Here is an 11,932-nt window from a genome sequence, read left to right on the forward strand (position 1 = left end):
ACAGGTGGTGAGCATTGGCAAGAATCCCCTTCCCTCCTCCTGTTGGAAGATCTTCACTTTGTATTCTGGCTGCAACGAATACAGACATACTGTTGCACTTTTAAGCGAACATTTTCATTGGTGCCCTTAAACAGAAGCAAATTTTGTAATTCTCTTTTTTTTTTTTCAGGACGTGCATACCATCTGTTGATTGCTTATTTACAGTGCATTTCTCAAACAGTTTCAAGACAAAGATCTAATGGTTAGAGTAATGGGGAATGGATTTCCTGACAAATTCTTTCAATGATTAGTTCTCAGAACTTACTTTAAAACTGGACAGTCATATGAAAACATTATAATTTTAAGTGAACTGAAAAAAACATAGTTAAACCAACTGACATCACACCTAGCATTCACATTAGTGGCATCTATAAAAGTCTTCTACATCCATAACGATTTGAAAAATCTAGTCGGTAGATACGTCTTTCATGGGTTTCCTTGCTTATCACATTCTGGATAGCAGATCCAATTGTAGGAAGACGGCATGTGCATTACAAGGCATAGATGGCGATAGAGCAGACAGTGGTTTGTTATTCGCCTGTATGTCCTAGTGATTAAAGTTGATATTCACCATGGCAACATTGTTTTTCATCTGTAGGATTTCCAGCATTTGTCAAAAGCATCAGCTCTTCAGGAGCGCCATGTTTGAAGCAGAATTCCAGACGAAGTACATCACGTGACTTCATCCAGCTGCGTTTTGCCATTACATGTAGCTGCTAGCTCAAAGCAGTCTGCTACAGTATAACATAGGGTGTCATGAGCGCAGCCAAGATGCATTTAATGGGAAGGGGCCAAAGAAGTATCTTTTTATCCAACAACTGGTCAAAAAAGTTTTTCGTTAAACCTCTTACCCTTTTTTCAAAATTACAGTCTGGCAATTCCAAAATATGTGACTGAAAAAGATTCAGATATATTTAAGGTGTCTTGAGATGCCATCTGCTGGATTGACTGAGAGCTATGCTGTTGATTCAAGGAAAGGAGTGAAGGGGTGTGTATTATCTTGAAACCAGTCATCATTTTGCAAGCTAACAAGCCTAAGACATTTAGTGCAGAAAAATGTACTGTATTGAATCATTTATCAGCTCATACCAGTTATTTGAATACAACCTCTGATAATTAGTTTACAAAGTTACTCCTTTTAAATAGGTTCTTAATATCAGAGATGTTAGTACACTTACTGAACCTTTTCTGTGAATTTTCTTCAATGCAAATTTTGTCTGAGAAAAACAGGCTGCGTTCAATGTCTCAATCAGCCTTCTGGTACTGTAGGGCTACCAGTAAGTATAAAAAAACAATTTTAATATTCTTATTGTTGAAACTAAATTATTCTAAAATGAAGAGATGTGGTCCTCGATCTTCCTGGGGTTAGGTAACAAGAGACCACTGCAAAGAGTGATAATCTGTGAAATATTGGCTCTGTAGGGTCAGTCAACTCGTTACCCCTCCACAAAAAGACAATTGCATATGTTCAGTCGACTAACATGCTAAATTACTGTCTACATTGTTATCACAGTTTCTATGAAGGTATTGTAGTTTGTATCATTTTACAAGGATAATTGTACATTACTATCACTGTTACAATACACTAGTCTGTTATTCCTAAAAAACAACAATCACTAATAATGCAGTGTATATTATGTACTACTGTATATGTACAGTATAGTACTATCTCTAGATTTTAGCATAATTAGCTGAGATGATGCAACATTCGTACTGGCAAGTGATTGGTGTTTTCATGCTGGCACTTCACCACCCTACCAACTTGGCACCTATTATGTAGCATGTAACCATGTACAGTACACTTTAGTTCTTTTTCAATGAACTTATGTAGGCTATGTACTGTATATCAACTGTAGGCCTACTATGCAGTACTGTACCGTCCATCCTCGCTTTTCAAGAGTTCATTACTCTCGATTTTGCTCATTTGCGACACAGAGAACCATGTAACTTATTAGATAAAAAATCACATTTTCGCTGGTTCGTGCAAAGTACTATTGTGGCGCGGTCATTTCAAACAGCCCGCGCTCCTTTGCACCCTGCTCGCTTCGCACCACTTCCATCTCCGCCCAGCACAACATTCTATCTCACGCGGACTCGGCCTCAGTCTTGCGTGGTCTCTCCTTGGTGTCCATCTTCCACTTCGATCCTATTTGAGTAGGATCACATTTTCATGTAAAAAAGTGATGCATTTGTATACAGTAATACATATGTCTACAGATTACCCAATAAATATAAACACTGTACAGGAGCGTGATTCCCTACAATACTGGTCAAGAGATGCCCCATTCGGAGATGTGTCATGTATCAAGACTGCTGTTTAGAACTTTGTACGAAAATGGTTGGTGGTGTTTGTATAAAATATGTACATTTAGTTAATCTTATATGCAGTATCATTGTATATATACTGTATTGTACAGTACAGTATTACAGTAATGTATAGTATTGTTTATTAACTATACTGTACAGTATTGTACGTATATTTCTACTGTACATGTACTGTACTCTACAATTTGTTAATGTAGGCTACTTTTGCGGTGAGTTGTCAAACAGTGCCAGTCGCCAAATGAAAACAGCGAACACTTACAGACTCAGGGCCGGATTAAGAAGTCTCCGGGCCCTAGGCTATTCAGGTTGGCGGAGCCCCTTTGAGTTACGGGTATGCGAAGCAACCCCTTCCAGGTTGGGGATGGGGTGGGGGGTGTCGGTGTGAGCCTGTTTAAGGTCTTAATTAAATACATTCTGGCTATTTAGATTAAATTTAATAGGGAAAGTACATCAAGGCAACCAAAACCATTTACCAACAGCCATTATAACTATCTTGTTAAATCATGCATTTTAAAGAGAATAAGCTCAAGACAGCATAGTATTACTAGATTAGGCTATTAAAGTAGTGAAATCATGTACCTACTATATTCAGCATAACCACTACAGCAGTATCATTCCCTTTATATATCACTGACCATTATTGTTATCATTACATCATGCATAAGATTATCAAATCATATAAACTCAAGAAAGTAAAGAATTGTTAGATAAAGTAATGACTTATAACCCTACACCTATTACATTCAACACAGCCACTGTTATCGTTCCGTTTATATCACATTTTGCCATTAAGCCTATAATAATAATCAGTAAATCATTCATATCAAAAATGGAAACTCAAAGTACAGTATTTCTAGATAATTAAATCTTTGCCATCTTATACCCATCTCCTTTAACGTAATAATTCCATTTTCATTATTATTTACCATTACGCTTATCTAATTATATGTTTAAAGAAAAGAAACAGAAGAATCCTAGGTTACTAAAGAAATAGCATCATACACACCTTTGGTATTTAACATAACCTCTACAGGCCCTTTTTGTGATTATCATCAAATCATGCATGTACATATATCAACTTCACAGGCACTTCTTAAATAAACTAGGTTACTAAAGCATCATACACACCTTTGGTATTCAACATAACCACTACATTCCCTTTTTGTGATTATAATTAAATCATGCATATACATATATCAACTTCACAGGCACTTCTTAAATAAATTTCTTTCTGGATTTCATATTGGCAAAATCATCAATTATACTCTGAAAATCAATATTTCTTGTTAGATCAGACTCAATGGTCAACAAGGCTAGGTTACACAATTTGTCTTGGCTCATTGTTGAACGGAGCTGGTTTTTCACTCTTTTCAAAACAGAAAATGAACGTTCTCCTTCACAGTTAGTAGCTGGAAGTGTTAGGTAAAGGCGATAAACAATGTCAACATTAGGGAAGGTTTCTGAGATACCTGCATTTCCTAAATGTTTCAAAGGAGCTGAGAGCGCACATTTTTCAGGTGGAGCTTTAATCTGATTCATATACCCAGAAAAATGAACAAGTCTAGATAACGTGTAATTACTACAGAAAATTGGAGAGGAATCTCCCATACTCACCCACTAGCGGGAAAACACAACCGTTCTGATGTAAACAAAGGCGTGTTGAGTGTTGCCATCTATGGTTAGGTTTATTTATTTTTATTTTATTTTATTTCGTTTTCTATTTTTGTTATGATTAATTTTCAAAAATCAATTTTACTCTCCAAACACTTGAACTTTTTAGGTAGGGACCCCTTTGCACTTGCACCATGTGCGCAGTCTTGGATGAGCCCCTGAACCCCTTGGATCACAGGGACCCCAAATGCGCGGGGCCCTAGGCAAATGCCTAGTTTGCCTATGCGGTAATTTGGCCCTGCTTACAGTATAGTTAAGCTGTGCTGTAGTGATACTACCGACATATATCACAGTAATGTAAACTACAGTATAAGCACGTGTTACATTAGATAGGAACAACATTATTTGTTGTTATAAGTGTCCCGCTGACTACTTTTGTGTTACCTACTGTATTGAACCGTAGCATTACTGTGTCCAGTACGTAGTGTAGGCTACACATGTGTACATATACTATATTCTTACAGAAATAACTTCATCCAATTATGAAATAGTTATACTGTGATAGAAACCAAGTAAAACCATATTAGGCAATACTTAGTGTATTAATCTACCACGCAAAGGCAATGGGTAGTAAGTTGGTAGGATCCTACCCTAGGGCAGCAAGTATTTGCAGATTCTTGTTCTTCGCGCCTGTCTTTGTTACCTATCCCCCGAGAAGTGCGAGGGCTGACTGTAGTATCACTATGTATAGGTAGAATACAATACTATGAGATGATAAGAAATAAAGTAGTGTACGGTTCATGTACGACAGTACTTCCCATTGATGAAGGTCTATACAGTAAAGTGAAAATGCTCATGACTGCTTGTATACAAAATCTGTAATATGTAGTAGACATAGAAGTAGCTTATTTAACATGTACACTGTAACAAATTAGTTTACATACAGCTCCTGTACATAATTTGCCATTGTTGTAAATCAATAGCTTTGATGAAGGAAATCCTATTTTTGGGAAGGAGTTGTGTGGTCTCCAAGGACTTTCTTGTAAAAGGCTAGACTAGGGAACCCTGTAAGACATGAATACCAAAGAAATATTGTTTTCCCTAATGTAGGCCCCATGTATTAGAGAGACCTTCAAGGACTCTTATTGAACTTGACACAATGCTAAAACCATCAGGCTATTCGTGACTCATCATTACTACGTAGTCACTAAGAACCACCACTTCAGCTAGATACAATATTACCTGTGCATCAACTTTCTCCCATCTGCTATTTTCCAATTCCAAGGGAGGAGGGTGGGTCTTGGAGACCACACAGCACCTCCGCAAACATAGATTTATATTTCGTCAAAACTCCTTTTTTTGGGGTTGATGTGCTGTGCAGTCTCCAAAGACTAGTACCAGAGCATTAAGTGAGTAGACCCATGCATCATCGAGGACAACAGGGGAGACACTCGCGAAGAGCGGAAGTCTACGAATACTTGGTGCCCTAGGGTGGGTCAACTCATAACCATTTTGAAACGCAGACAGCTACCTAGGGGTGGTTGACTAATACACATGGTAACTCGCTGTACTGCCTTACATGGTTTTCAAGTGGTTTCTATCATGGTATTGTTGTCCATAGTACTTATCAGAGGTAATAATGTACACTATTAACACAGCTTTGGTACAAGGTAAAATGACTCATTACACGAAAGTCATCACTACGCCATCCTATGTATAAGTAACAACAAAACAATAGTTCATATCTTAAAAACACTTGCCGATACTGTAGAGTAACAAGGTCACTATTTATTGGTGGTTAAAAGCACCCAAAATTGAAAACAAAAGTACAAAAAGGCTTTAAAAAAGCTCAATCTTTTTAAAAACCATGATTTGTTTTAGAATGTGGTAATGTTATGTTCTTAAACTAGTCTGTCATCTAACGAAATCAAATGCTGTGATTTAAGCTTTAGCCTATGGTATTTTGTGTACAGTACAGTACTGTGAATATACTAGTAGTAGTTCTTTTTCAATATACAAATAAATATTTATCTTACCACAAGTGAAAAAAATAAGATAAAGGATTAAAACAACTCTCTCACTATAGCATCCTGGGACATTGTCCTTGAGTTTGAGACATGCTCAAGGATAACAGATCTCCTGTTGTCCAAAGGTGAACGCAGGATTTTACCTTTGCCGCCTTTGAGTTAGACTTCCCTGAAGTCGAAGGAACAGACTCCTTCCCAAAGGAATTCTGTGTCCTCCTTTGTTTAGTCATGCAAGAAACAGGTCTCCTAGTAAGTGCTGTTGAGTCAACGTTCTCAACCTCGCCAATAGGAAGCCAAATGCTTTGCATTGCTGATCGCCGGATTTGGTATACGATCAACTTGCTTTTAATGACTCAAGACTGCTTGACAAGTGAGCATCCTCATCCCTCAGCAAAGTTGTGAGCAACCTTTGTTGCACTCCTCTTCATCATCTGAACGTCTATTAAACACCTGCACGTGGCCTAACCAGATGTGTCTCATCCAACCAGATGTGCCTCTTCCACACTTACTTCTACTAGTTGCTCTCACCCATGAGCGCCTTTAACAGACACGCCGCATCCAAACATGCTTCGCGAAGACACGTGGCACTCAGATGTGTCCCGTTCAGACGTGTTGCTCAGATGTGCCTCGTCTAGACGCGTGTCTCCCAGACGCCTTTCGCCCAGATGCATTTCACCTAGACGACCCTCGCTCAGACGCACCTCACCCTGACGCTGTATGTTTAGAAGTATTACTAGATGTGCTCGTTCAAGATGAACACAGGACTTTCACCTGAGCATTCGGCCACACTGAGATCTTTCTCACACCTGAGCATGCTAGCTTATCGGAGCAATTGCTTATTTTTCTTCAGATATGTTGATATGGCCACGCACGCGCACATAAATGCAGCCTTTTCAAACTCGTGTATAGAAGGACTAACCTTACTAAACCTCTGGTTTGTGCTCAGGCCGTTAGGGTTTTAGAATAGGTAGTTTACTCCACCTCAACGTTAACTACATCACTCTTAAGCGCCACATAATCGAGTAAGTATGAGCTCTCTTTTGACAAGAAACTCTAGCGCTGCGAGAGCTAAACACATGCAATATGCACTTACCCATGAGCTCTCCGATGCTCACATAATTATGGCTGGCAGGTCTAACCAGTGATCGTCGATGTACTGTACACTTAGTTACTCATAGTGGTAATCCTCGCATTTGATCCCATTATGAATTAAGATCACCCAGAGTAGTTTTCTTTAGCCAACAATTGACTCTGATAGAATTTGTGTCGATCTGGCACTTCCTCTCTCTCCGTAATCATAGAGCTTCCAGCAGGGAGCATCTTCAATCATCATAGGAATGAACAAATTCTGTCTAGATCCCCACTATCTCTACATCGAAAATCCTCTCCCTTGGAAGATTTATGGCTAGAAAAACTTTGTGTATACCAGAGTTTTTTTTAGGAAGAACATGACTCATGACTCAGGATCCAGACTCTGTTTGTTTATTTTGGGAAAATGCAAATTACCTTCAAATTTGCTATATACATTACGCCCTTAACGTGCATACACCGTGAACATGTGTGCACAATTATGATCACACATTTGGTTTTGACAAGGAATAAAACAACAAACAATAAGGATATCAGGCACGCATATATGAAGCACTTGTCAGCCCAGAATAGAGAAACACGTCAGGGTTCAACTTCACTTGCATTTAGTTTTATTCAAACCTTTATGCATAGGGGCAAACTTTTCTGTGAGCACTGGTTCGTACATCAAGTTCCTGCCGCCTCAGGAATGTAGTCAGTCAGCAGACTTTGTATACATGAAAGAAAACAGGACCACTGCCCTTTCCTTTTGGATAAGTAGTCTTTTGGAGACCTATTGATAGGAGTTTCAGAAATCACTGCTACTGTTTCTCTATTCTGATGGAAGAAATAGGTTTACCTAGTCCTCTACCAAGGATAGGAATAACATCAAGATGTTTTTCCTCTACAGCTGTTCGCGACTGTGATGATCTTTGGAACGATTCTGCTCTTGCTCGCCAATGTTGGAATGACACCACAATGTGATCAGCTTTTGAACGTTACCACACATGCTTGGAATGCGACCCTTTTTGGAACGTTACCACACATGCTTGCAATGCGATTCTCTTTGGAACGTTACTTCTTTTAATCATAGTCGCTAACCTATTTAGTGATTGCCTAGGGTTTGTACATTATGAAGTGAATGCCATGGCATAAGTGAACGATTGCATAAGTGCAGGATTGCAAGTCACAACTTAACTTCTCATGTGGTTGTTTGTGATCAATCATGCACCTTCTCTACCGCTCTCGTACCTTCTTAACTACAGGGGGTCCTCGGGTTACGACGCTGATCCGTTCTTAAGACGCGGTGTAACCCGAATTTCCGTGTAAGTCGGAACACCATAAATATACGTACTGTACTGTACTGTAAAGTATTACTGTATACTGTACTATAATAAAATGTATCAAATGACATAAAAACAATATTAGAAAAAGAGAAAACAATTCCTTACCACATGAATTAAAGTAAATATCAATAAAAAAAGAAAACAATTCCTTACCACATGAATTAAAGTAAATATCAATAAAAAAAGAAAACAATTCCTTATCACATGAATTAAAGTAAATATCAATAAAAAAAAAGAAAACAATTCCTTACCACATGAATTAAAGTAAATATCAATAAAAAAAAAGAAAACAATTCCTTACCACATGAATTAAAGTAAATATCAATAAAAAAAGAAAACAATTCCTTACCACATGAATTAAAGTAAATATCAATAAAAAAAAGAAAACAATTCCTTACCACATGAATTAAAGTAAATATCAATAAAAAAAAAGAGAACAATTCCTTACCTTATTCCTATGGTTGGCTTGCACACTGGAAGGGATGTTGCAAGGGACGGAGAGACTGGTTTATTGTGGAGAGGAAGGTGCAGAAGATGCTGGAGAAACTGGGGCAGGTGAATCAGGATTCTCTGGAAGTGAGACAGAAGATGCTGGAGAAGCTGGGGCAGGCGAGTCTGGAGGTGAAGAGCCTACAAGAGGTGGTGGAGAAGCTGGAGAAGCAGAGGCAGCTGAGGTTGATGGCAGAGGCTCTGTAGCAATAGAGGCAGCTGAGGTTGATGGTAGAGGCTCTGTTGCAGGCAAATCTGGAGTAGTAGAGGCAGCTGATGTAGAGGGTGCAGTTCTCTCTACTTTCTTAAAATACCGCTCCAGGTTAGACTGGACAGAGAGGATCCTCTTCTCATCCAAAATCTCCTTATAACACTGCAGTAAGTCCATGACACCTCTGGAAACCCTGGTGAACCTGTCCATGTTGGGATCTTGAGCCTCGAAAGTTGCCAATGCTTGTTGTATCTCGGCAAAACCTTTTGACAAGCCCTGCCTTGTGAAAGCCTTAGGGTCTGGGGTGGGGGCTTCTTCCTCTTCCTCTATGATCTGCTTCTCCAGTTGTATCAAGTCCCCAGCAGATAACTCCTCTCCATGAGATTCTAGCAGCTCCGTAACATCATCAACCTCCATCTCCAAATCGGTTTCCTTACTCAGGGCAACAATGTTCTTGATAACATGGTCAACTGTGTCCTCAAACCCATGAAAATCATTAACAAATTGAGGACATAGCTTCCTCCAAACACCATTCATGTTTGTAACCTTCACCTCCTCCCAGGAATCAGCAATGTTCTTAATAGCATCAAGGATGTTGTAGGACTTCCAAAAGTCCTTCAGAGTCAAGTCCTTCTTCGTTTCAGTTGCCTGTAATGCCATAGCAATTGTTCTTTGGAGGTAGTAGGCCTTGAATGAAGCAATCACTCCCTGGTCCATAGGCTGTAAAAGGGCCGTGGTATTAGGTGGAAGGTAAACCACCTTCACATTAGGGTGAAAGTCTCCCAGCTGGGCAGGGTGTCCAGGGGCATTGTCCAGCAATAGCAACACCTTAAAGGGGATACCCTTTTGGGCGCAATACCGCTCCACACTAGGTACAAAATGGTTGATAAACCAGTCTTCAAACACTGCAAGTGTCACCCATGCCTTCTTATTTGCCTTCCAAATGACTGGGAGTTGACTCTTCCAAATTCCCTTGAGTGCCCTTGGATTTTCAGCCTGATAGACCAGCATGGGCTTCAGTTTGAAGTCGCCAGCAGCATTTCCCCCAAGAAGCAAAGTTAGCCTCTCCTTGCCTGCTTTATGACCGGGTGCTGACTTCTCCTCCTTTGCTATGTACGTGCGGTTAGGCATGCGCTTCCAGAATAAACCTGTCTCATCCGCATTGAACACCTGATAAGCAGAATAACCCCCCTCCCTAACTATCTCAGCCAACGCTTTAGGAAATTCACTTGCTGCTTTCTCATCCCCACTAGCAGCTTCACCTTGCACTTTAAGATTATGGTAATTGGCCCGAGCCTTAAATCACATAAACCAACCCCTACTAGCCGAAAACTCTTCACTTTCACTTTCTCCCCCCCCTTTCTTTTTTCAACGCTTCAAACAACCTTTTAGCCTTCTCTTGAATAACCATTAAGCTCACTGGAATACGCCGTTGATTTTGATCTTCCAACCAAAGCACTAATAACCTTTCCATTTCGATAATTAAACCACTACGCTGTTTCGTTATCACTGTTGCTTTCATTGGAGCAGATCCTTTTACGTGTTCAACAATGCACTCCTTATCTTTAAGGATAGTAGCCACGGTCGAACGGCTAAGGCCAAGCGATCGGCCAATGTTCGTTGGCGTTTCACCGTTTTTAGACCGCTTAATAATGTCTAATTTCACTTCCATGGTGATGGCCTTCCTTTTCTTCGATGCACTACCATCAGAAGAATCTGCCTTGCGCTTTGGAGCCATAATGAAGGGCAAAAAGTTCAAAAAAACGATCAAACACGTGAGAGAAAGAACAGGCAATCACAACCAAAAATGGCGTATGAGTGGAACTGAGCGACGCCGTCTTCCTCGCCCACAACCACCGCAAAGCGTATTCATCCACCGCGCGCTAGAAACTAGTTTGCAATTGTTTACGTCGCTTACGACGCTAACGGTGTAAGACGGAACGACGCTTAATATTATTTTTATATTTTTATGGGGCGCGTTCGTAACGGCGAAACCGCGTAAGTCGGGACCGTCGTAACCCGAGGACCTACACTCGCGATTGGTTATACACCCTCTCACCTGCCTGCTGGTGCCCCCTAGCCTTTGGCACGTCGCAACCTTGAGAGCCCCGACCCTTGTTGCTCCCCTCTCCCCCTCTATTTACTACCAAATATGCTTTAGACGTAGACAGTACATGTTAGAAAATTGCAAGAACACATGCAAGCTTAGTGTTTCAATTTTTTTCTCCTCTTCCACCTCTTCCATTAGGGGGTGGCATTTCTCTTACAATGCTACTGGTAGGAGGATGATAATAACCCTGGTAGAAGAGGGGATGGTATCACAGGATGGAACTTTAGACTGTGGACAGACTCCAGTCTGGGTTCTGCCTCCTGTTCGACCACTCTTCTCTAATTTATCACCATTGACCTCATCAGTCTACTGCCAGGGATTGGCAAAGGACTTAGTCCTCTGGGCAGAGGTTCAGGTCATGCTGCAGACGGGCGCTCTCCAGAGCACACATATATACATCAGCGTGCACACTAGAATGCTCGCTCAATTTCATCTCCAGGAGGGTAATGGTAGCTCCCTAAGCTTCTTCAGTCTACTCTTTCCTATAGAGGTGTCTGAGGATGGGAGACCAGTCTTGGACCTTCCAGACATTGATGAGTTGTTTGACAAACTTCATCCAAGATAGAAATTCTGGACAGTCAGGAGACAATATGATCATTTGGACCTTATGAGGTCGATTGATCTGAAGGATGCGTACTTCCAGATCCCAATCCATTCCAGTTCCAGGTCAGGAACATATGCCAGTGAGATTCGTCTCTTGCGCTGC

Source organism: Palaemon carinicauda, chromosome 21 (assembly GCF_036898095.1).
Source record: "Palaemon carinicauda isolate YSFRI2023 chromosome 21, ASM3689809v2, whole genome shotgun sequence".
NCBI lineage: Eukaryota > Metazoa > Arthropoda > Malacostraca > Decapoda > Palaemonidae > Palaemon > Palaemon carinicauda.